This window comes from Ictidomys tridecemlineatus, chromosome 7 (assembly GCF_052094955.1).
Source record: "Ictidomys tridecemlineatus isolate mIctTri1 chromosome 7, mIctTri1.hap1, whole genome shotgun sequence".
Taxonomy (NCBI): domain Eukaryota; kingdom Metazoa; phylum Chordata; class Mammalia; order Rodentia; family Sciuridae; genus Ictidomys; species Ictidomys tridecemlineatus.
Window position 1 is genome coordinate 65,080,060 of NC_135483.1, and position 27,389 is coordinate 65,107,448.

A 27,389-nucleotide genomic window follows, 5' to 3' on the forward strand; every position below is an offset into this window, starting at 1 on the left:
GGGGGGGTTGGAGAGAGAGAGAGAGAAGTGGGGAGGAGAGGGAGAGAGAGATAAAGGGAAGGGAGGAAGGAGGGAAGGAAGGAAGGAAGGAAGGAAGGAAGGAAGGAAGGAAGGAAGGAAGGAAGGAAGGAAGGAAGGAAGGAAATGAATAGCGCACTTGAGAGAACAGAATTGCCAAATTTGTTGTTTGACAGTAGTTAAAAAACAACAAATGAGCCCCCTCATAGACTGTTAGTGTAGATACAACTTAGGAGATAACATTCTCCTAAAAACATGTACTTCTCTATTTTATAAACACAATAATTATTTTCCTCTTGTAGGACATTAAGGAAATGATATTTTTGCAACTGCCATTTTATCACTGTAACTTTTTATAAAGTCACGGTGTAGAAGACAGTGAGTCCAAGGAGAAAGTTAATTGTGAAACCCATGGAAGAGCCAGTTCTTCTTTAAACTTTTCAAATTACTTTTGTGACTGTAGTTCCTGCTTTGCTCACATCAGAGACCATTTCTATTTAATACAGCCAATACAGAGAGCTTTACCATATTTAATTTCTTTGAAGTGTAGTATTATTACTAACTACTATTTTGTTCAGTCATTAATAACTGTTGTCTTAAAGTGAACCTGTTGCCTTATCCAACCATGTGGCTGCAGAGTGTGGAGAATGTGCTATTTGGTAGACATTTCATACATGTTTTAACATGAAGAAAGGCATTATTGTCACGAGGAAGGGTATCCAATAGAGATGTAGGCTTCTGTTTCAAAAGTCACTTTTTTTAAAAAAAAAAAATTTAGTTGCCAATGAAATTTTTCGCTTTATTTGTTTATTTATATGTGGTGCTGAGGATCAAACCCAGGGCCTCACACATGCCAGGCAATTGCTCTATCACTGAGCCACAAAAGCAGTCCTCCAAAGTCACTTTTTGTATATTTATCTAATAATTTTCTTTGCATACTGTCTAAATGTCTCAAACCACCAGAAAAACTTTTTTCTTCCAATTGCCCCTAGTTAGTATTTTGTATTTCATTTATTGTTACATTTTGAACATGTGTTTTTCTCCTTTCTGTTCTCCATATTCTCTCAGTCTGCAATTCTTTTTTTCTTGGAAATAAGAGTCTAGTGTCACCTTGCATTATGAAGACAAGTAACAAAGTACTACTGCCATCATGAATAAACATTATAATAATAATGTTAACAATACTTAATAATTATGATGAGACAGGCACTGTTCTGAAAACTTTAAGTCTATCCAGTCATTTGGTCTATAAGATATTCTAAAACTATAAGATATTTTATTACTACTATTCCTCACTTCCTGCTGAGGACATTTAAGGACCAGAGATATTTAGATACAAAGCTAGCAAGTGGCAGAGCTACAATATGAACCAGGTAGTAGGCTCTTGAATCAATACTTTTCATAATTCCATGCCACCTCTCAAGGATGAAGTCTCAAATGCAGTCCTTATGTAGAATTAATATATAACCATTGAAGATTGGATCTGATACCCATATTATTATATAAAGTCCTCACTATCTGTAGTCACAATTAAAGGTCCCTATATGTGTAGCTCTGAATTTTCATTTATGCTCTTGAGTTTGGAGTGGCCTCTTCAGCTTCTTTTTTATTGACTGAAATAAGTAACACTTTTGTCATTGATGGAAGCATAGATTAGCATCTTCTGCTTTTGACAGTATACAGTTAGAAACAGGAAGAGAAGTAGATAACATTGCAGTAGAAACATAGCCAATGTTGTGCTTTGTATTTCCGTTCATAAATATCCATTATAATTTTTTTGATTAATCCCTAGAGCAAGGAAATCATCATATGTACAAGGAAACCTGAATATTCCTTTGGAAGCCCCCATGTATCAATGGTGCAAGGATTATTTTACTCTTAAAGAAGAAACAGTCCTGCCATTTAATGCCTACTGTAGAAGAACCATGACTTTGCAGCACTGACATTGCCTACTGATGTCATGCGGAGTCACTTTTGCTCTACATTGTCTGAGAGACATTTACTGACTCTGCCAAGATGCTCAGGATACCTGCTTTCAGCCAGCACTGTAAAAGTGCCCACATTCCAGCTCTTCATTTCACATTCAAAGGCTGGTTATTCTTTCCCAAGCTCCAATTTGTGTGTTTGAGTGACTGGTCAGTAAAAGCTTCCAGAATCTAATGGGTACAGTAGCAATTAAACATAAACATCTTCTCCAGTGGATGATTAATCACTTTGTAGAGAGAGTGTGATATTAACCCAGAGTTTTCCTTTCTTCAAGATAATTTCATTTTTAGAAACATTATTATTACTTCTTGCTATTTTACCTTTGGTGGATCATTCATGTCTCTCTACTAGATTTCCTTCTATGTGAGATTCTTGAATACCTTAAGCCCATTGGTCATAGACACCAGCTCCCTATATCAAATAGAGAGGGAGAGATTTTGTGTGACTTTCCAAAAAACAAATTTCTGAATCTTCTTATTCCATTGTTCTCTCAATACTAGGGTTAGTTATTTAGCTTTTACATAATTAAGAAAAAAATATTTTAAGGAAAATTTCCTAATAGGTCTATCCACAAAGACTAAAGATCTCTAATCCTAAACCCAAGAGTAGCTATCATTTTAACTGTCAATCTTAGGTTAAGCTTATTTAAATTCATCTGTGATGAAACAGCCTATCCTCAGTTCATGTAATAAGCTTAAAATAGTTTGAAGAGAATTATAAATAATAGATGCAACCAGAAAGACAAGTCAACTAGATAGCTAGGTGTAATACTCAAGCTTGTGCAGGATATTGTTTAGGGAGGTAGGTGATATATGTAGCAAAATGTTTTGTCAGGGACTGAAGTTGTATATGTACATTGCTTATTTGTGTGTGTGTGTGTGTCTGCTATAGGAAGAAAAATACCTAAAAGAGGCCACCTTTTGGTTGCTATCATCATAAGAAGGGCAGTTATGATTTCCCTAGATGCTCCTGTGTTAAGAATCATGAGGTGTCAATCTGAGGGTGGCTTCTGGAATCACCCTGAGTATTTGCCATAGGCTAAGTATGGGCTGGGCTTCTCCATCTCAGCAATGCTATGTGTGCCTTGCCAACCCAAACCAACAGCTGTAGCAATGAGCTCCCGTGCATCTGGCCGACAAACAAATTGAACAGATTATCTCATGTTATCAATACGTACAAAACAAAATACAAACTTTATTTAGAGCAAAACTTGCTTTTGATAATGTCTGTATAAATGTGTTCCCTTCCAGGCAATTAAAAAGATAAGCTAAATCTAACACATATACATACATTACACTTGGGCTTACTACTTTCTCTTCTTCTTTTCCTTGAGAAGGAAATTCAGTAAAGGCAGAAAGTCCTGATGGATATTTGTGTGTTCTGGATAATACCTTGTAGTAAGCTGTAAGAGGTACTGAAAGATGAATTTCATTTTAAAAAGCAAATGCAATAGGAAGACAGTGAAGTGATCTATTTCAATTTTGAGGATATTCTGAAACAAGACATAAAATATGGCGGGGGCAACTGGGTGTTTGGAACTTCTCACAAGAACTGATCATCTTGAACTGCAGAGTAGTGTGCAGGATTCTGGGTGGAAGGAGATGATACAATGCAAGTTCTGAAAACAAGCAATAGACAGGAAATCACAGGGAAAAAAACTTGTAAACATAAAGAAAATAATTCTTTTTCAGCCTTAGGAATTTTAGAGCTCAAAATTAAAATCGTTGCTATTTTTCTCCCTTACTTCTAAGTAGTGTTAAGTAATGGGAAATTCACCATTGTGATACATCCTTAAGCTATTTAGACAATTTAAACATAAATCTTTTATTGCTTAAATCTCAGTGCTATGTTGATATAGCTATTTTGCAGAATTTCTTAGTAGTTTACAGTCAAAACATTATATGTTTGAGTTTACATGTGATTATTCCAAATATGATTCAAAACACAAGCAAAGAGATAGTACCAAGAGGTGAAAGAAAGGAGAAACAAGGTCATGAGGGGTGAGAGAGAATTACAACCCTTTACCTACCCATGTCCGTGAGCAAGAAAGAAAAAATTGGAAAAGAGGAGGGAAGGGAGAGAGGGAGGAAGGGAAGGAGGAAATGAATGAAGAAAAATGGAATGAAGAAAAGAGAGAGCAAAACCATGCTTTTGGGGTTTTTCTTGTTAGTGCTTTTACAAATAATGTTAAAGCAGAATGTAAAGAAGAGCCGGGATTCGGATTTCTTAAATCAGGGAAGATCTAATGCCTCCAATTTCTCAGTAGCTCCATGCAGTCAGGATTAACCACTCACTCATGCTATGGCGCACCTGGGCTGAGAAGCTCTCTTGCAAGCGGAGACTCAGTAAGCTCAAATTGAATCTTGCAAGGGTCTTCTTGGAGTAGCCCAAACTCAGCTCTGCACATGTTCCTCTACCTAGAATTGTATATCCCTTCCCTAATGACCAATAGGCCAGGAAGCTGAGTTTAATTCTATGTTCTGGGAAATGTGAATAAATTTGATGACCATCAGCCAATCTCTGCCCAGGGTGGTCACTCCAGTTTACAGATAGAGAAGGAAGAAATTTACTTTCTGTAGAATCTTTCTGGCTTTTTGTCACTCTCAGGATGACCCTCACACAAACTGATCCTCGCTATGCTCTTCCCTTCTTCACTGAGTAAAGAGAAGAAAACTTTTCAACCCACTCGGACTGTCGTGGGAGATGATAATAAATCTTGACAGCGTCAAGTCACAAAGAGTTTTACTTTTATTTAATTCTTCAGACCTGAATGGTCATTAAAAAATGTCTGTACCTCATGAGTTAAGATTAGCCATGGTCAAGACATTGTTTTGATTTCTTTCCAGGATCATTGCTGTTCAACACTGTATTGCATCCCCCAATGCCTGTAGATGAGTCCCTTTATGTCATTGTTCCTTTGACCTTCCTGGTGAGCCCTCGCCCTTTCTGATGACTAGAGCAGCAGAGTCCAGGTACATTGGTTTATGTCACATCTCATGAAAAAGCTGAGAGTCTCCAACAGAGATGACATAAGACAGGGTAAAGAACATTTTTTTTTTCTTTTCCTGTTAAGTTCAATTATTCCAGGGTCTTTTGTGTATTGGACAAATTGATTTTTTATTATGCTTAAATTTTGTCATTAATTTGCCTTTTGATTTTGATATCTCACAATTTCCTGTTTTTGCATAGGAAGCTATATATTTGTTCTGGAACAAATTTTGTTTTTCTTCTTTAAATAAATATTCTTCCTTAATTCTAAATCATTTAATAATGGTTAAAAAAAATTGAAGCTTTTATACTTCACATCAAAAGTTACACTTTTATATTCTTATAATTATGCAGAAGAGAAAAGAGAATGCAATTACTAGAGTAAATTTAGCTTTTGTAGAAAAGAAATCTATGGTAGAACTATAATTATTATAATAGCGTAGTAAATATACGGAATGTAACATGCAGCTATTTTTCAGTATGATTATTATAGTGTTGCTATTACTAGAAACAATTTACTATAGTTTTACTAGGCAAAATATTAGTTACTCTATTTTTCATGTAATAACTATGGTTTGTTAGGGTTTTATGACAAAATGAGAATGCTGCTATAATGGATTTTATGGTGTTGTACTTATAAGTGGTAGAGAGGGACTTTCAGCTTGTTTTCTAGTTGGCTTTACACTTACAAAATGACCTAGAGCTCGTCGCATGAGCTTTCTGCATCCTTGTTTTCCACTCTGCAAAAGAAATATTCATTAAAAAATAATGATTCCATTAAAAATATAAAGTCCAGTCCTAATGAATTGCACTTAGATTCACTTCCTGGATTCACTGAAGCGAAATATTAACCCTAGGCTAGTGAGTGTGTATGAGAGCATATATGTGTGTGTGTGTGTGTGTGTGTGTGTGTGTGTGTGTGAGCGTCTGTGTATGTGTGCGTGTGTGTGTAATGTGTATACGCCTATGCTCTCCTTCACCATATGCATATTAAGTACTCATTAAAAAATTGTTTTTGATCTCAAAAATTATGTGGCAAAACTGGATCTTGTCCTCATTACTCTTTTGCTACAAACTTTTTGCTTAATTTGTCTCTCCACATTCACAATTTTTTCCCCTTCTCATGTCAGGGGTCTTCATTAATTACCTGATCACCTGAACATTTATATGTTCATGCATTTCAATGTATGGTAAAGTCATTCTTGTGATCATTTATGTTATCTACCACTCATTACAAGGTACTGTCATAGTCCTGATTATAACCAAGGTCAAATAACACAATTAAAATAATATGGCCAAATGCTATACAATATAAAAAGTATACTACGGTTTTAGTTTACTTGAACTGGCTGATAACTATATTCCCTTTTCTAAAGAGTTACTTATCTTAGGTGCACATTGAAATTATTTTACTTATTAATACATTACTACTCTAGAAAAATAAATTCAATAGTAGATTGCTGTGAGTAATATTCCATTCTTTTCCCTCTGAGATTTGGAGCCATTTTGGAGAGAGGATTGAGCTAGAGAGAAATCAAGATAGAAGCTGCACAAAGGGAAATTTTAATTGGAAAAAGTAATTTGGAAAAGCCCTTCTAATATTCGCATCCTAAAAAATCCTTCTTCTGCATCCCTACTTCCAGTCTTAGGCAGAGCTGTGAGGTAGTCCTGCTGGGACAGGTGCTCTCCATACAGCCAGAGATGGAGAAAAGCATTCTGAGCACAGGTTTTCTACACAAGCTGGAGGGACTTTGTCAGGCATATTTCAGTGTTTCAAACCAGTTAATTTAAAATGTGTTTATTTTAAATTTAAAGTCATTAATTTCAAATTTATTAACCAAATGAGGTACTAAAAAGAGTAACAGGGCAAATGCTACTTCCCTATTATTTCCAAAAAGTTCAAGAAGGAACATCCACCTGAAACCTGAAAATGAAGATTGGAATTCTAGCTTTTTGTCTTTTAGCTGTGGTATGGTCTTGCACAAAATATTTAATACATCTTATTCTCTTTTATAAAGTGAAGTTAAAAATATCTACTTCTGCTTGGTGAGCTGGCACATGCCTATAATCCCCGAGGCCTAAAAGGCCCATGCAGGAGGATCACGAGTTCAAATCCATCCTCAGCAATGGCGAGGTGCTAAGCAACTCAGTGACTAAGCAATTCTGTCTCTAAATAAAATACAAAATAGGGTTGGAGATGTGGCTTGAAGATTGAATGCCCCGAGTTCAATACCTGGTACCAAAATAATGATAATAATAATAATAATAATAATAATAGTAATTCACTTCCTTGCACACAGAAATGTAGCTTTATATGCAAAAATCCTTTTTCCTCTTTGGCACCCAAGAACACTGCATTTCCCAGTGTGATGTCGCCTTCTGTCAAAGAAGTATTGCCAGAAATGAAGTTCCCATTTCTAGTATTGGACAACAAAACTTCTGCATAATCTTTATTTCTTTGTGGTCTAGCCAGATCCAAAAGATCCAACAAAGGATTAGAAGTACCAATCCATGATCCAATTGCTAAGAAGAGAGAATGTGGGTCCTGAATGCTTCAGTGGAATGCTACTTTCTTTATCGCACCCTTCGGATGTGCATTGGACCATGATGGGGTGAGAAATAATTATTTAATACATTAAAGCCACTGAGGCTTCTGGGTTGGTTGTAACAGATATTAACATAATTAGTATATCAAGAGTAGCTATTGTAATAAAATGGAATAAAATTTAAAAAATGTTTGTTCCATGATTCTTAGCCCTTAGAAGGGCTACAATGGGAGACTGAACATTTCCTTCTAATGTTCTGTAATCAGTATATAGATTATTACCAATCACCAATAAAAGTTCAAACATATCTAGCTAGAAGCAGAAAAGAAATTCCTCATCATGATATTTTGGTTGTTGACTTTAAACAATCAATAATTAAAGAATAATTATCTAGGCAATGCATAAAGAAAAAAAACCAAACAAACAATAATGACAAGGCATCTAACAATTGTCTCAACCAGGATTCTTTTTTTAAGCAAAACTAATTGCTAGCTCATTATAACATGATTTAGACTTGCTCTGGAAGCAGCCAATGATTTCAGGTTGTCTGTTTATGTGTGTGTGTTTTGGAGATGAAGTTAAATTTAAATGCCATTATATGCAATTTATTTCTTTTATTCTAATCTACTCAGGTTTTATGAAATTCCTCATTTTTGCTCTTTGGATAAGCCCATGCATAAGGAAATTCATTCTACTTTATAATTCTTAACAATGACCCAACTTGGTAGTATGATTCTATGGATTTTATAAAGTAGAATATGACTCCTGAAAGATATATTTTTTTTCTCATAACTCAGACATAATCTTTTGTGGATTTCCATACGAGTCAAAATGGGTGAGAAACTATAATACATGAAATAAATGGGGATTAGAACTAGGCAGAAAAAAGGAAATTGAAACAAACAAACAAAAAAAGGTAAAAGAGACCACAGACCAATATTATTATGATTGAATGGTAAAATATAATCAGCAAATGGTATTTAACAACTTATTGAAAGTTAGAATCATTTATCTTGCTTTTAAAGTTGTACATATAGAATTTCATCTTTATAGAGTAATAAACTCAACTGTTCATCAGTTAGCTAAGGAAAAAATGTTTGAGTAGCTTAGAAGCTTCTGGTGATACCATGTCTTCCAGTAATTCTGATGAAAATGTTTTGAAAGTCATAGGTTGCTAAAGATGATTATATTTTGGCTCAGTAGTACACTTAGTGATGTTTCTACATGCACAGATAAAACAGAAACTGTAGTCTGAGATCATACTTTTAAAATTTCTTTTGGTCTTAAAAATAAGCACTTCATAGGCAGTACACTCTAGGCTTCCTGAGAATGGGGAGGACATTTGTCTTTTGTTTCTCCAACAATTAGTATACAGAAAATACAACAAAGTTTTATTTTTTTTTAAATACAACACATAGCCAAAAGAATATACACAAGGGGCTGGGCTTGTGTCTCAGAAGTAGAGTGCTTGCCTAGTATATGTGAGGCACTGGGTTGATCCTCAGCACTACATAAAAATAAATAAACAAAATAAAGGTATTGTATCCATCTATAATTAAAAAAAAGAATACATATGACATCTTTAAGAAAGTAGTATAATTCAATTTTCTATTAAAGTTAATGAATAGTACTCTTCATTGAGATAATAGCTTCCCTTCAGAACAGAGGGTGATTTGAGGAACTGAGGATTGATAGATGGGCAGAAAAGTGTTAGAAAGCCCTTAATAATCCAGACACATAACGTTTAAGAATTTTAATAAGACTAAGATAGTCAGCAAACAGAAGAAGGTATACTTTCAGGATGTTTTTGACCTATATTCAGTTGAAGATGAATTAAGGAGACCAAAATGTAGCGGACGTCATTTTGACTTTAAACTGAAGGACACTTGGAATGTGGCTGGTAAAGTTGTAGATCAAAATGAGTCAAGCCGAGAGGTAAAGCCAGGAAATTGGACAGAGAGGACAAAGAGCTCACTACTCCAGCTTAGTTTTGTGTTACAAATGAGTTGTAGCAGTTGGAAATACTGTCAGGAATTTAGGAGAGAAATTGGGAAGGATGCAGATTTGATAATCAACCACAGTCTCTGTAGAACTATTCCTCATGTGCTACTGAGCACTGGAACTAGGGCATTCCAAAGTGGGGCATGCTGAAGGTCAACTTTGCACATTGGATTTTGAAGGCTAATAAGAAAAACATGCAAAATATCACATTAATGATTTTTACTTGGAATATATGTGCGTTGAAATGAAAATACTTTGTCTATCTTGCACTAAATAAAATTTCTTATTAATATGTTTCACCTATTTCTTTTTAAATTTTTTCCAAATGTGGCTACTAGAAAATTGAAAATTATGCATGTGCATACTTTATAAGTCTTTTTATTCACTTATTTTATTTTATTTGTGGGGCAGGCAGTAGGGAATGGTGGGGATTGCATTCATGCCTTGTGTATCATTTCTGTTAGAAAGTGCAGGGCTAATATATTGACGGGGAGAAAAACAAACAAGGCTTTTCAGTTCTATTTGATTTTTTTGCCTCATTACTTATTTTTAGAATTCTGGATACAGCAAAAAGTGAAATAAATCCTGAAAGTACATTTTAGTTAACTGAATAAACATAAAATGTAATAGGAGTCATCTTAAGGAGTAACAATTGTGTGTTTTGTAATCCTGCAGATAGGCATGAGTTCTGCAATGCTCTGGAAGTCACTATGGTGAAAAGATTAGGACTCTGGTCCATATCTGCCCCAAATATTGAATGTGTGAAGTGTGCATACCTATGCATGCATACGTGTGTATGTTTTTATCACATTTACAAAACAATCTATTTTCTTTTTAAATTTTCTATGTGAAACATTGGTTTTTTATTTTAAATATTCATATTCACTCTTTATGAGAGAAATGAACCCAAGTTACTGCAGCAAGATTTTCTTTTATCTTTTATCTTTTAATTTTTAAATACTTTCATTGGTGCATAATAATTATACAGAATGGTGGGTTCCATTGTGACATATTTGTGCAAGTGTATAACATAATTTGATCAATGTCAATTTCCCCTTTATCTTCTAGCTTTTTGATCATGAGAATGAGGAAAAATTTTTTTAAGTGTATCTTGAATTAGGGACACTTGGGAGTTAAGTTATGAAACAGCTATAGCAAAGGATAGAAGAATGACTATTACATAATCTATTGCCTTTAGTCTCTCCTTTGAGTCTGTATATATAATTCAATATTCTTACTCTTTTTCTTCGGAGAAGATCTAGATTGAATGTCACAGCATGGGTAAAACTTACCTAATCTCATGACTTCTCTACCCTTTCATTACAGGATCCTTGGCAGAAGGCACTGTTATATTGCCAATGTTGCCCTGTCCGTTTCTCTTCTTCTAATGGGTTCCCACTAGCATATAGACTCTCATGAAAGAGAGAATGAAAAGTTTTCTTATACACTGCCTGTAACATGATTGTTAATAGGAAAGTTCCAATCGAATTTCTGTGTTTAAAAAGAAAATTATAACCCTCCTTCTCTTTTTTTTTGTTTAACATGCAAATTTTCTGAATTGCTCACAAGAGGAAAGAATAATAGTCAAAAATAAAATTCAGATATTCAGTGGTGACTTAACATTTTTCAATAACGGGTTTGGTTGTAGCAAATTTAAATAGAACTCAATCCAAGCCACATTCATTAAAATCCTTGCCCTCCAGGACATTAGTATTGAATTAGTAATGTTAGCTAAGGATTTCCAAACCCAATTACTAATGTAGCTATTTCTTTTAGATGTAAGTTACACATCAGTGACATTTTAAGTTGTTGAAAAGAACAAATACTTACCTACTGATTTCTCTGGTGAATTTGTTTTCCAGAAGCTATCATCTGTTGCATTTTTTCCCCTGATTTAAACAGAAAGTAACTCTGAAATATTTGTATCAATATATTATTATTTCTTAGTCTCTTCCCTAAATTATAGTGGTTGGAAAAGCAGCAGAGTTTATTTGGGGGGAAGAAATAAAATATTCACAGTTGTTCTATGACACAGATATGCTGAATGCTGTATTAGGAATTCTAACTCCTAAATCCATAGACAATCACACATTGGTGGTTTTAAAATTTTCCTGAACTTGATCATATTTAAACAGTAACTTTATTTATTTATTTATGTTACCAAGGCCCAGGTTTCTCAATTCCTCCATGATCTCAAATGAACTGTATCTAATAAAGTTACCTGATATACCTAACTTCAAACTTTAAAAATATAAAAACAACAACAAACAACATACAACAAAATGAAAAAAAAATCTGTTATTCAACCTGGTGTAATGAATATTGAGCCCAGTTCTAATATTCTGGACAGTGGGAAGGGAGAGGTGGTATCAGAAAGATCATCTCTGTAGGTTTTTCATGATTTATCACAAGTGGCATTGTATTCTCATCTAAGACAACTTTACCCCATGTCATTATAAATGCTACCCTTGAAATGTGGAAATTGTCTGTCAAAATTACAAAAGGGCCATTTTGTAAGGTGAATGAATTCACAAGGAAGTTTATTTATAAAGTGAGTCAAGATTGTTATGTTTTTCTATGATTCCTTTCAAGTCTTCATGTTACCATGCTCTTATGTAGGTATCAGTTACCCTCTTAATTCTTCTCACACTTTTGAAAAAGTGAGCATAATAGTAATGAAGAGTTTAGTATCTTTATAGAGTCTTTTAAGCCCTTTATTTTTCTCAAAGATGTCTATAAAAGGTGAAATAACTAAAAGATGCCTTTTTACTCTGGAATATTGAATTACAGAAACTTCAGTAGGATATCTTCCAGGCAATGCTGTAAATAGCTATGGAAAATTAAGCACTTTATTTTGAACCCTGTATTGTCTGAAATAATTTTGGGTCATCTCTAGATATAATATGCTTGTACTTCTGATGTAACCTAGACAAAATATTCTTCTCATTCCCAAAAGACAGATAAAATTCCATTCAGATTATTATTCACAATAGGATGGATAACCTTTTTAAAGGTTACTGTCAGAGGAAATGTTATATAACACCCTGTGAATTGTGTTTGTAAAAATAAAAACAGGCAAGTAAATTTGCAGGTCTGTCAATTCAAATCTGAAGTCATTCATTACTCTTTGAGGGTCTTTGAGATGGTTGTTACAGGCCAGATGCATTTCCAGGACTTAATGTTTCTATGGTAGATGGTGCCTGGATTTCTGGTTTGGGACTTCTTCATCTTCTGTTGCATGATTTAAATACCGATAGGCTGACATCTGGGTCAGGATCCTGCTTTTTCTTCTACTTCTTAGTTTTGGAATGTATTTCTCTCTCCCTTTTCAATTACCCAAGACTTAACAGCTTAAGAAGCCGAAGTTATTATAGGAAGACTTGAGAGGCTGGTCCTTGCAGAGATGAAATGTATATTAGATCATGCCAATGATGCCATTGATACAATCATAGTGATTATTAGAACAAGGAATACATAGCAGTTAAAAATATTTTTTCATTGTTGAGCAATGAACATATATTATTTTTTGGAGATATGGTGATAAATGTAGGTTATTGTTACAATGCATTTGCATGATAAGCAATAGATGTGTCTTCAGCATCTCTAACTTAACATGTTCAAAATAATATTCATAATATCCACCCACCAAATTATTTCATTATTGCTATTTATCTCAGTACATGGTACTTAACATCATTTCAGAAACTTAGTTCCAATTTTCACCTCTTCCAAAATCCAACTCTCCAGTAAATCATTTCTTTTCAATGCTCAAATTCCATTTCAAATAGGACCACTATTTACTCTGAAGCTACTTACCTTTTCCATGCCACTTTTAATTGTGTGGGTTTTTTTTTCTTTTTCTTCTTAGACTTGAACTCTTGTAATACAACTAGGCATTAGATTGAAAACCAAAGATAAGTATTCAGAAGCAAGCTTAGGTCAGAAATAATTCTTGTCTTACAGATACCAAAAACTAGTTTTGAGTTATCTCAGACAGACTCTGATTATATTAAGATAATCTGAGATTTCTAATGTTCCTATCAACCTGATAAAAGTAAAATAACTTTTCTATAGCAGATGATAAAATAATTTTAGGTTTTAACTTTTTTCTGGTTTTAGTATGTGATGGTCAGCACTAATCAAAATAACCAGGCACCTGAAGAAACAAAAGAAATTGGTAAAAAAAAATAATAATAAATAAAAGAAAAATAAACAAATAATAGAAGAATATTCACTGGAGATTCTGATGTTGGGATTATCTGAAAAAAGACTTTAATTATGCTTAATATTATCATGGAAATAAAAGAAAGTTTGAAAATTTAACATGCAACTGAAAATAGCAGATAAGAAATAAAATTCTCAAACTAAAATATTTCTGAATCAAAATGAAGACTTTAATAGTCAGGAATAATAGCAGAAGAGATGTAGCTAAAGAGAGGATTAGTGAACTAGAAGATTCCCTAGAAGAAGGTACAATTAAATGGAGAGTGAGTCCAAGGAATAGAAAAATGTAAAAGGAAAAAAATTACATAGGGCATAAGTAAAAATGATTTAAATACATAAACTACAACTGAAGTCTCAAAATAGAATATTCAAAGCATGATGGGATTTTCTGAAACTGAGGGAAAAAAATAAGTCACAAGATCCAGAAGCATCCTGATCTGATCCGTGCAAAGAAAATCACAGACAGATACATATTGGGATGGCTGCTAAAAGAACAAAGACAAAGAAAAATGTCATAAAACATGCAGAGAGGACTCACAATCTGACATACAGCCAATTTCTCAACATAAAAAGATGAAAAAAAAAAGGAAGGACTGCTACCTTAAGTGTGCTGAAAGACAATACTTTTCAGCATCAAATTCTACATGTATGTGCTTTAACAAAAGACTATGATATTTAAATCCTTTCATATGAAAGAAAATATGGGAGAATTTATCATCAACAGACACCATCTTAAGAAAATGCTTCAGATGAAAGGGAAATATTTCAAAATCAGCATTTGGAGATGCAGGAAGGAATATAGGATGAAAATATTAAGTACTTAGGAAATACAAATAAGTATTGATGACATAAAATAATTATAATATCTTAAAAACTATTTTTTTGAATAAAAGTTTGGTTTACTGGAAATATATAATAATTTTAAATTAACATTCAACTAATAAGGGACCTCAAATTTCATAAAAATAATTAACAGAGCTACAAAAGAAATAGAAACATTGAGAATAATTGAAAGAGATTTAATGGATTTCCCTTTGTAACTGTTAGAATAATCTGAGAAATTCTAATATAAACATGGATTTAAATAACATGATTAAAGTATTACCTTAGTAATGCAGAATATATATCATTCAAAAACTGGAATTTTGTTTCCAAATGTGCATGGAATTTTTACAAAAAATAACCATATGTACGTCATAGAGTGAATTTTAACACATTTACCAAAATTAAAATTAGACGTAATATGATATCTGATCACATTAAAATCTATACAGGAATAGTTAAAACTTTAGATTTATTTATTTCAAAGAGTAAAATATAAAAATTTATAACTTAAACATAATTAATTGTGAATAATAATAAGTTTTAATTGTGAATAATAATAAGTTCAGGAATAATAAGTTTTATTCCTGAATACAGGACTAAGAAAAGGATGATTATTGCTAGCCTTTTTTTCAATATTATATGGAGGTTTTGAAAAAGCAAAAAGAAAGAAAAAATTTTAAAGAATAAGTATTAGGAACAACAACAACAAAACTCTCCTCCTTCTGAAACAATCTGTTCATGTACGAAATTTTTAGATTTACAAATGTTATTAGAATTAATAAATGACTTTACCACAGCTTCAATTAATAATTTGAAAAAATTATACAAGTTACAAGAACATAGAAATACATCAATTCCTTAAGATAAATCTAACAAAACTTTTGAAAGAACTCTTTACATAAAACTGCAGTACTTTTTTGAAGGAAAGTAATGCAGATCTGAATAAAGGGAGGGATATGTTTATAAATTGAAAGGCAATGTTTTAAAAATATGAATTCTAGAATTGATCCATGAATTCTAATGAAATTCTGATAAAAATTACAGCAGATTTTATTTTTGTACATGTATATGAATGAATAAAACTGACAATCTAGTTCAAAATTCACATTGAACCATAATGGCCAAGCATAGTTATGGCATATTTGAAAAGAAGGGATGATCAGAAAATCATAGTCTATAGACATAAAGCTTGCTGTAGATCTGTAGAATGTAAATGACTAAACATAAAGGAAAAAGACTGAGAATTTTGACGGTGTTAAATTTGATTCTTCAGTTCATCACAAGACACCAAGAAGAGAGAGAGAATGAATTTCATAATGGGAGAAAATATTTGTAACACATATAGCTAAAAAGAGATTCTTATACAGAATTTGTACAAAATTCCTCTTCAATTCAATAATAAACAATTCAGTTCACTAACAAGGAAAAAATGGTTGAGTATACATTTTAGTAAAGAGAAAATAACCAAATGGCTAACAAACATGAAAAATGACCAACTTCATCAGTCATTAAAGTTACATTGAAATCACATTACAATATACCATGTTACTAAATTAACAAAGATAGTACTAAATGCTTCAAGAATATGGAACAATAGGAGCTCTATTGGAGAGGATATAAATATGAATTGTAGAACTACTTTGTAAAATTGAATAGCATTTATTAATATGAACATCTTCTTACCTTATGACCCAGAAATTACACTGCTAGGCATATAATCAAAAGAATTTTATGATATATGTGTATACACACACACACACACACACACACACACACACACACACACATATATATATACATATAGCAATAATAATCATTTATGTGTTAGCATATATATATGCTATATATAAATATATATATAAATATAAGTGTATACACACACACACACACACACACACACACATATATATATATATATTTAAAAGGTCCAAATGTTAATAGCAGCATCATTCACGATCACTGTTATGGTTTAGATATGACGGGTCCCACAAAACTCAAGTGTGAAAAAATGCAAAAATGTTCAGAGGCTAAATCATTAGATTATTGAAAATTCAACTTAACTGGCTAGTACTATAAGCAGGTAGGGCATGGCTGGAGGAAGTAGGTCACTGGAGGTGTGACTTTGGGATTTATATTTTGTCCCTGGTGACCAGTGTTCTCTCTGCTTCCTAGTTGTCATGTCCTGAAATAGTTTCCTCCACACCCTTCTGCCATGATGTTCTACCTCACCTGTGGCCCTGGCTGACCATAAACTGAACCACTGAAACCAAGAGCCAAAATAAACCTTTCCTCCTCTTTAAGTTGTTCTTGTCATATATTTTGGTCACAGCAGCTCAGAGCTGGCTAAAAAAAAAAATCACCAAGAGTAGAAATCTAACTCCCATATATATATTGAAACTTGTCCACATGATACATATGATATAGCAATGGAAAAAAATGAACACTAGATATATGCAATAACATGAACCGATCTTATAAACAGCAACTTGGGTGAAATAAATGAACATGAAAGGTTACATCCTCTTATGATATTATTTGTGTAAAATTTATGAGGGGCAACCCTGATCAGAGGTCAGACTAGCAGTTATTGCTGATGATGAAGAAGATAGTCTGCTTACAGAATTACCTGGGAAGATTTCTGTGACACAGAGTCCTTTAATGCTCTGTGTCTTCACCTTGATCACAAGAATGCTTGTGAATTTCCTGAGTTACATACTGATGATTTGTGCATGTTTCTATATGTATTATATTTCAATAAAAATATCATAGAAGTAACTTTGTTTGTATTGTCTTACTCTCTCAATGCAGCACATTGTTTTTGTCTTTAATTACTGCCAAATGCCTGGGAAGAATAATCTATTCTTGTTGTCTCTCTTTCTTAAATCCCACTTATTCTTAGCCCGTTACAATCTGGCTTCTGCCCTCTCACTCTGAAAGTACTTTCACCAAAGTTGCCAGTGACCTCCTAATTGCCAATTGTCTATTTTCAGTCTTCGTCCTACTTGACCTCCCCATGCTACATGACACTGCTGAGTACCCCTCATTTGTTATCCTCTCTTCCCTTGACCTCTTCCTCATTCCTCTCTCTTTTTTTTTTTTTTTGGATCATTTCAATTAGGTTTTCCTCCTGCCTTTCTTGGCCCTCAAATACTGGTGTCTTCCAGTTGTACTTGTTCAGATTGCTCTAAAATCAGAATTAAAAACTGAGATATGTTTTCTGTATTTGAAAGGGTATTTTTAAAGTAAATTATCAATGATTTACTATTGTATAAAATCAGATTTCACAAACACACACACACACAATGTCTTGGTTTCTGGCATCAGAAAATTGAAAGATTTGGTAATTTTCTTATTCACCTTTTGAGGCGGCAACAATCTTCCTGAGACAAATCATTGTGTCTCTTTAGCCTAATGCAGGACCCATCCTTTCTTCTACATTCATAAAACCTGCTTGGACCCTCTAATTCACTTAATCTCTCACCACTGTTACAAGAGTGTCTTCAGAACTCTTCAAACTGTGCAGCAAATCACCTAGGAAACTTGTCTACCTTCTTCTGTCCTACAGCAGGGAGAGCTATGCAGTGGGCATTGGGTAGGATCCAGGAAAGAGTACCTAAAATATCCAAGGTGATTTTGATGCAGGGTTGCCATGGAAGACACAGTTGTTTATCTCTTATGTCTTCAGCTGCAGTCTCTGGTCTCAAATGCTATCCTGTCTTATCAATGACACAGACACATAAAGTATTAGTATTTTATTAGTATGTCAAATCATGTTGTCAACAGACTGAGCTTTGCTGCTTCAATTTCTGTGAGAATACAATTTCATTCAGGGGTAGGCTATCAGGCTTCTGGATATTAGGTCAAGGCACTGTCTTGCTAAACGTAAAAGGCATTCAACAGTTAATCTATAGAATTAGGCAGAGAGAGTGGTAGCCAGACCCAAAGACAGAGTCTGGGAAACCAGAGGACAATGAGAATTTTTGGAAGACTGACATGGATCAAGGTTTGTAGCAATTATTTGAGGCACATGGAGATAGCCACTTTGGAAATGAAGCTTTGCTATAAGCAGAGAAGTTGTGTGCAAAAATCTGGTATCCTTATCAATCATAATGTGACAAATGTTATAGTAAAGTAATACATTGTGACCATAAAAGGAGGTTCCATAAGCTCCAGAGTCTTGAGAATTGTCTTGGTTCATTCAATGAACCACTAAGGTTAGAAATTGTAATTTGTTGATGTCATCAGTCTGTGTGACAATAGTTATAGTCATGTTTACATGTGGCCATTAAGCTGGACTGTGGTCTTGATTCAACACTGGGAATGTGCTGGATCAAATTTAGTAGAGTTGAAAGTTTTTAGAATTGACAAGGTAAGGAATCATAAGGCAAGGGACACTACATGTGTGGCATAAACATATTTTCCATATGTTAATGTGAAATTCAAGAGGTTGTTTATTCTTATTAATTTTTACATGGCTTATCTCTGCTATTGAATTAATGCACCTACATGCTTGAGTCATGGTCACTATCAGTGTGATAAAACACTCTGCATTTTCAAAGTTTTATTCCTTTTAAAAGTCACACTGAGCATAAAGTAGTTCAGTCCAAATAAATAAACAACAGCAATAATAGCTACTATGTGATAGCATTGAATAGTTTTCAAAACATGTTTTGTATATACCATTTATCAAAACAACTCATGAGGGAAAGTGGAAAAAATTATCATCTTCTAATAGATAAAATGCAGGAGAGGGACAAGCCTAAGGTTACAACTTAATCAGGGACAGAAACAGCACTAGAGCTCACATGCTTCTTCTTTTTCTTCTCCTCCTTTTCTTTTCTTTTCTTTTCTTTTCTTTCTTTCTTTCCCTCCCTCCTTTCTTCTTTCTTTCTTTCTTTCTTTCTTTCTTTCTTTCTCTCTTTCTCTCTTCTCTCTCTCTCTCTCTCTCCTCTCTCTCTCTCTCTCTCTCTCTCTCTCTCTCTCTCTTTCTTTCTTTCTTTCTTTCTTTCTTCTGGGGTTTGTACCTAAGGGTGCTTTACCACTGAGTTACATATGTAGTTCTTTTTATATTTTATTTTGAGACAAGTGTTCTCTCTGAATTGCTGAGGGTCATCTCAAACCTGCAAACTTTTTGCTTCAGGCTCCCAAACTCCTGGGATTACTGGCATGTACCACTGTTCCTGGCTTCCTTTTTAAAAAATATATTATATATTTTCTAAACTGATGAAGTTACTAGGGAAGCAATAGTCAATAACTTCAATTGCTACAATTTTTGTTTTTCCATTATCATTTCAAGTTGGCATACATTTTTCCCATTAATGTTCACTAAAAAAATGTATTCATTCTAAGTACTTAAGAGTGGCTTATTAAATTCATTTAGTCATTAGGGAAAAAACATAAAAATTAAGACTTTTATTTCTAAGTGCTACATAGTTTATATGTGAAGGAGATAGTTACCTAACAGTGTTTATGGAATTCTTGGTTCTTTACATCTCTAGATTTGGGGTAGGAATAACCAAATATATACACAATGTATGTATATATGTCTCTATGTGTAAATTCACATATGTATATGGAACTCTACTTGCTTTTGCAAAATAAAAACTACTGGGAGATGCTTCTCAAATATTCTATCAGTTTTTGATGTTTCAAGATTAATTTTTCTGTAGAGTTTAATACCAGAAGGCTCATCATTAACGATTCACATAAGGGAAACAATTTATGTTAGGAAAGCAATTCTCAAGAATAAATCACAGAAGGAGAAAAGTTAGTTTTTAATTGCTGTGGCCAAAATAGCAGACATGAACTTAAATAAGAAAGAGATTATTTTTGTTCATGGTTTCAGCCTGTGGTTGGCCAGCTCCATTACTTTGGTCCTGAGGTGAGGCAGAACATCATGGCAGAAGGGAAAGATGGAGGATAGCTGGTCAGTTTATGGCATCTGTGAAGTGGAGAGAGAGAGAGAGAGAGAGAGAGAGAGAGAGAGAGAGAGAGAGAGAGAGAGAGAGAGAGAGAGAGAGAGAGAGAGAGAGAGAGAGAGAGAGAGAGAGAAAGAGAGAGATGCATCAGGGACAGAATACAGTCCCAATGGCACACACCCCATGACCTACTTCCTCCAATCATGACCCACCTGCCTACAGTTTCCAACATTTCTGTGTCCATTCAGTTATCAATAAATTAATCCTCCAATGAGGTCAGAGACCTCCTTTTTCTGAATATACTTAATTTCCTGTTATGGTTTGGATTGAGAAGTCCACCAAAAGCTCCCTAGTGTTAATACAGGAAGTAAAATAATTAGATTATGAGATCTATAACTTAATCAATGGATTAATTCATTTGATACATTAATAATTTGAAATGACCAAGTGGTAACTGTAGGCAGGTACAGTATGGCTGTCAGAGGTGGGCCCTGGCGGTGTGCCCATGGGGGATATTTTGTCTCTCTGTCCTCCTCCTCCTCCTCCTCCTCCTCCTCCTCCTCCTCCTCCTCCTCCTCCTCCTCCTCTTCTCCTCCTCCTCCTCCTCCTCCTCCTCCTTCTTCTTCTTTTCTCTCTCTCTCTCTCCTTCCCAGCTGCCATGAGCTGGGTGTCCTGTTGAGATGCCTAACCTTACCTGGGGCCAGGCCTTATTGTCTGACCATGGACCCAATCTCTGAAATCATAAGCTCAAAATAAACATTTCCTCCTCTAAGTTGTTCTGGTCAAGTATTTTGTTTACAGTTATGTTGCCTAGCAGCATTTATAGAAATATTACTTCATGTCATCTCTAGATTAGGAATAGGAATAACCAAATGTATAAATGATGTATGTGTATGTCTCTGTTGTGAATTCACATATGTATATGGAGCTCTGATTGTTTATATAAAACAAAAATTACTGGGAGATCCTTCTCAAATTTCTTCTCAGCTTTTGATGTTGCAAGAATCATTTTGCTGTAAAGTTTAATACCAGAGGACTCCTCATTGACTATCCACATGAGGACATATTCCAGAGGGACAGAATTTAAATAAGAGAAGGCAAAATTTGTATTCTAAAGATGGGGTTTCAGTGGTGTGCCTAGGACTACCTAGTCTACTACCTACATCCAAATGACTGAAGGCTTCATAGCTGTTTTAGTTAGTTTTCCCATCTACAAAATGGGTTAAATAAGAAAAACGTATGTGGAGACATTTTGTAAACTACAAAACACCTCACCAAAAAAAAAAAAAAAAAAAAATCTGTTCCAGGCTGAGGAAAGCACATAGACTGGAGAATAAGATTTACTATTTCCTTGCCATTTTACCCTTGGAAAACCATTTAAATGAATGAATCTTAGCTGCTAATCTGTAAAATATAGATAACTCATTTCATCAGACATTACTTTAATGAATTTGGTCTAAAATATCAGACCATGCAAAGACCATATTTCCATTTAAAAATGATAAAATTTAACCTAAAGAACAAGGAACACAATACATTGCAGTGTCTGGGCTTTGTAACAGATTAAAACATTTTATTTCTTATTAAATTCTGATAGAATGGTGTTTAGAGCCACTACATATTTTTTAAAATGTGCAATTGTATGCCAATATCTGGTTTGATATGTACAAAATATAAAATGAATTTCCCCTCAGATTTCTTCTTTTTTATACCTTGGTGCTTTTTGTCTCTAATTACAAGTCAGACTTTGTCTTCAAAGGTAACATGCATTTTCTTTTTGGTAAACGTATAAATACTGCTGGATCGAACACAAGGAAATTCACAAGTCAGCATGTATTCTAACTTTGAACCAACATTTGACACGGAGGAAAGCTCTGACATGAAGTATAACCAGATAAGTATAAAATTGATAACTCAGTTCTAAAAAGGACCAGGAAATCTTCTTTTCTTTCCAGCTTACAAAAAATGTTCAGATTCAATGGTGACTGTGAGTTTCTAATACTATCACGATGTCAGTTACTCCTTAATGTATGAGGTCTCCCTTCCTCCAACTCCTTCTCTACATTGCTGTCAGATGAGCTCCATCAAATGTATCTCCCCTTTTAAATCCTTCAATGACTCTCCACTGCCTTCAGGATAAAATTCATATTTCATATCAGGACTCCTGTCTTCTCCTCTTCTTTCATCTTCTCTTGGGATTCTATTAAGATTTCTTCAATCATAATAACATGCCAGCAACTTACCCACAGCTTTGTTCCTTGACACACACTTCTCCCTCTACCAACCCCCCTTTCTCAACCATCAGAGCTCCTGAAAGTTTTTTTTTCCTGACCCTTTTCTGTTTGAGTTAGCTCCATTCAGTACATTCCCATAATAACATGCTTATCTGGAGGATGCAGATTTATCTTTCTCATATTTATTAGTCATCTCATCTAACAGAGCATAAATGTCATACTTGCAGGAACCTTATCCCCTTTACAGACTCTTCTTCTGAAAAATAATATCAGAAGCTAAATAGAGAGCTGGGAAGATATTTTCTGAATGAATAAATTAAAACAATGGACATTAACCAAACAAAAAATTGGGATAAGCTTCTGGAAGAGACACATATTGATCAGGCTGGATTTACCAAGTTCTTAGTTAACCATGTGAAATTGTAGAGACTGAATACAATGTGCTCTTTGCAGAAAGGAATTACGAAACTTTCAGCAGATAAATTGGTGGGAGTCTTTTACACTTATGTACTAGGTTAGGGAGGGGCCATGAGAGTTAGTCAAGATTATGTATTTGGAGGTGGGAGGAGTGAAGTTACCTGCCAGTCTTTACTTTTGACGGCTTAAGGCATAATAGATCATTTTCTTATTTCTTCATCTTCCTCAAGGCACTTACTAGCCCACTCCTAAGTCAAACAAAATATCAGGTGGCCATGATGAAGCCATGAGGAGATAAATAGAGCTTTTTGGGGACAGATGATTCCTTTTCTCAATATTCACCCATTTGTCCATTGCAGGTAATAGAGATGTTGGGAGGATTAGGAAGCTCAGAGAGATAATAAACATAAACCGCCACTGGGCAGCTGTTTCAGGATTCAGTCTGAAAAGCCAAGGGAGATGCTCTGTAAATGCCCTTCCCTCTTATTCGTACTTCATTTCCAGCCCACACTCTGAACATGTGGATTTTAAAGAGCAAATTGAAAACATATTCGTGAGTGCTGGGACTTTTTATTCAGTTCTACACAGCAATATCATGGCCAATGACATTTCTGAGTATCAACCCACAGGCATACAAGGCAGATGAGAAGCCCCAGGTTCTCCTCCTAAGGAACTATGATTGGACTGAGAAAACCATAATAACCCCTGTAGCTGAGGACAGGAAAGCTGCGCGACCATTGATGATCTGAATTGAGATTTTCCATTTTGTGGACTTCTAGGGGTACAGTTTAGAAATCGAAACAGATGCTGGGATGAAAAATCATCGAGTCCATGTAAATAAAATTGATGGTGTCATTTTCCTCAAGTATCCAGACACACTGAACTCTCTTTTCTCATGCCAAGTCTGCAGGCATATGTTGAGGGGTTACCTCTTCATGTCCACACTATGATGTTGTGGAAATTTCTGATCTCAAACATAATGGACATCATGGATCCAAACAATAAATTTATCAAGAAATCGGTAACAACAATGAAATAGGTCTGATTAAAATTGTGGGAAGTGTTTTTTTTTTTTTTTTTTTTTTTTTTTTTAAAGAGAGAGTGAGAGAGGAGAGAGAGAGAGAGAGAGAGAGAATTTTTAATATTTATTTTTCAGTTCTCAGCAGACACAACATCTTTGTTGGTATGTGGTGCTGAGGATCGAACCCGGGTCGCACGCATACCAGGCGAGCGCGCTACCGCTTGAGCCACATCCCCAGCCCAATGGGAAGTGTTTTGGAAAAGCTGAAATTTCGTAGTGTGCTAATAGTTACGTAGATGTGATAAATATGAAGTATTTTAAACCATATGTGCAGATTAAAGGGCAAATAAGATTTCAAATCAAATATTAGTAAATCATAATCAGAAAATGAAAAAAACTGTCTTAGTTCTTCGCAAAGATTTGTGAGCATTTTTTTTTCTTATAAAAATATGCATTCAGGGGCTGGGGATGTGGCTCAAGTGGTAGCGCGCTCGCCTGGCATGCATATGGTCCAGGTTCGATCCTCAGCACCACATACCAACAAAGATGTTGTGTCTGCCGAAAACTGAAAAATAAATGTTTTTTAAAAATTCTCTCTCTCTTTTAAAAAATATGCATTCAGACACTCATACTTTTTCTGAAAGTAAAACAAAACATAACAAAAAATTAATATCTGACACAAAATGGAACTTTGATGACATATTTTTGCTAGGGAAGTTTTTGGTTTTTGGTTATCAAAAACCAATTTTTTCCCCAATGCTTCTGATTGTATATTAGGATGTCCAGCTTTTTCTTTTTGGAACAAAAGTCTTACAGAACTCATATTTTACTTATTTGGATACAAATAAAGTAGAAATTTCAGTATTTCCAGCTCTAAATTAGGGGCAGCACATTTATACTATGGCTAAAAATTTTCTTAATAAATCTCTATTCACATTTTTAGTAGTTTTGGGGTCAACAAGATAGCCAACTTCATCTATAGAATTAATCCAAAATATATCAGTGTCATTTCAAAAGCTAAAAAAACTAAAAATTAATTTGGATTAATGAATTTTCTTAATATGGTCTAATTTGTTTCATTCTGCATTCTGTAATCCTTTTGGCTTGTAAAATATTTAATTGTATCTTTATTTCACTGATTATCTTTCTTCAAGGGATTTTTGAAACACAGTCATGTTTATGAAATTTTGTGAACCACCTTTTGTAGTTCTTTTCTCTTTTCCCATTATTGTAACATTGAGTTTCTTTACTTTCCAGTTTGTTTCTAGTATAATTATTTTGTTATTCTACAGATAATTCAATCTTTCAATTTTATAGAACTTGTTTTGAACTTCAGAGTCATTTTGGAGCCAGCAGTTGGCTCATTTTTTTCTATTTTGATACCTTGATTTAAAAACAAAGTGGCCCATGCTCTGTGTTTTCTACTGGCAAGTGTATACTTACTTTTTATAACAGTAATTCTGCCTTTGATTTAAAATACTTTGTTTTTAGTAATTTAACTCCTCTCTCTGCAATTCCATGTTGGGCTAAAGGCTAAATGGATACAATTTTGCAGCAACTTCTCAAATGTGTTTCTAATTGGTATGCTGCAGCACCTTTCCATTAGGCAGATATTTCCAATTTTATATTCTTTACTCAAAAGCTCATTATTTTGCATTTACCTATAGTGAACTATATTTTCCATGTATTAGCACAGACACTTAAATGTTCTCAATCTTGATATATGCCTTACAATATTGCTCTTCCTTGCTTTTCTAGTCATTTAAAAATAATCTGCAAACAAGCATGGTAAAGGTGAACTTCATCTGTCCTAGTTATTTTTTTTTTTTGCAAAGAGATGAATTTTGAGGAAATTTAACTGTAGGAAAAAGATAATGATGGGGAGGATTTGATATCCTGGCCCTTGGCTTTTACGTGGGCACCCTTGTTTTACTACACATCTTGGTAATAATAGCAGTAAACCAGAAGGTCTGAGAGGACCTAAAAGGGGTTGTTCATAGCACCCTACCACAAAACTGAGATTATTATTTCACTGTCTCCAAACTACAGGGGAAATATATTTATACATTTCAGCAAATGGACGCAAAGACTTTGATATGAATTTAACTTGTTTTGATATAGGTAGCATGGAGAAGATCATTGAATTAAAAAATGAAATAAATCAAATAGAATGACTGAAATCCTATATTTAAAAAAATACACACATCACACACATTTATATCACATATATATGCATTTAGTGAGTTTAGAGTTGCAAATTCTACTTAATATAGAATTTATATTTTGTATATTGTATTTTTATATTTTTATGACTGGTAAATATAACCGTAGAAACGTGTATAGGGAATATTACAAGGATGGCAATTAACTTATTTTGGATACTGTTAAAGTCAAGGAATCAAGGATACCCAGACTCTTCCATGTCAAGAATTCTTTAACAAAATTATCTCCACAGGAAACACTAGCAGAATTAAATATCAAGTTGTTGTTGTTATTGTTATTACTACTACTACTACTATTATTATTATTATTATTATTATTATTATTATTATTATTATTTTGTACTACATGTAACTAATTGTTTTTCAAAGAGTTCCAATTAAAATTTTATTGGTATTTCTTGGGTCTCAAAATTTAAGTGGGAATGCTGAGAGAAAGAACGCTCTTAGATCCATATCCTGAATTTGAGAGCCAACGTCTGGAAACAGAGAAGAAGCAAGTGGAGAGTAAAAAAAGAGAATGGAAAGAGCTTTTGACAAATAACCCAGCCAACTTCATGGTACAGAAGGAAGTGGTATCCCAGTACCTCCCCACCCCCAGGAACTGGGTTGTTCTAGGTTTTATTTACCACAAGGATATAGGATAACGGGCATTTTTAGGAGAAAGAGAGAAGAACATCAAGCATTTCTTTGTGCATTTTAAGGTCTGGTGATCTCACATGGCCCAACAAATGTTCTGGAAATTAAAAAAATAAAATTAAAAACCTCCTTTATTGTTTCTCCCAGAAGAACACTAAGAAGATGATAGATAGAAGTCAATACTTCCTGATTCAGGGTGGTGGTAGAATATTCCTTGGATTATCAATGTGTAGAAGATAGAAATCTTATTCCTGTTTTTAGAAGGAGAAAGTAAGACATTCCAAAGCGGTTGAAGCTGAGTTGTCTTAAAAGCTCGGTAGAAGATAGCCAGATGACAAAAATAAGGGAGGGGA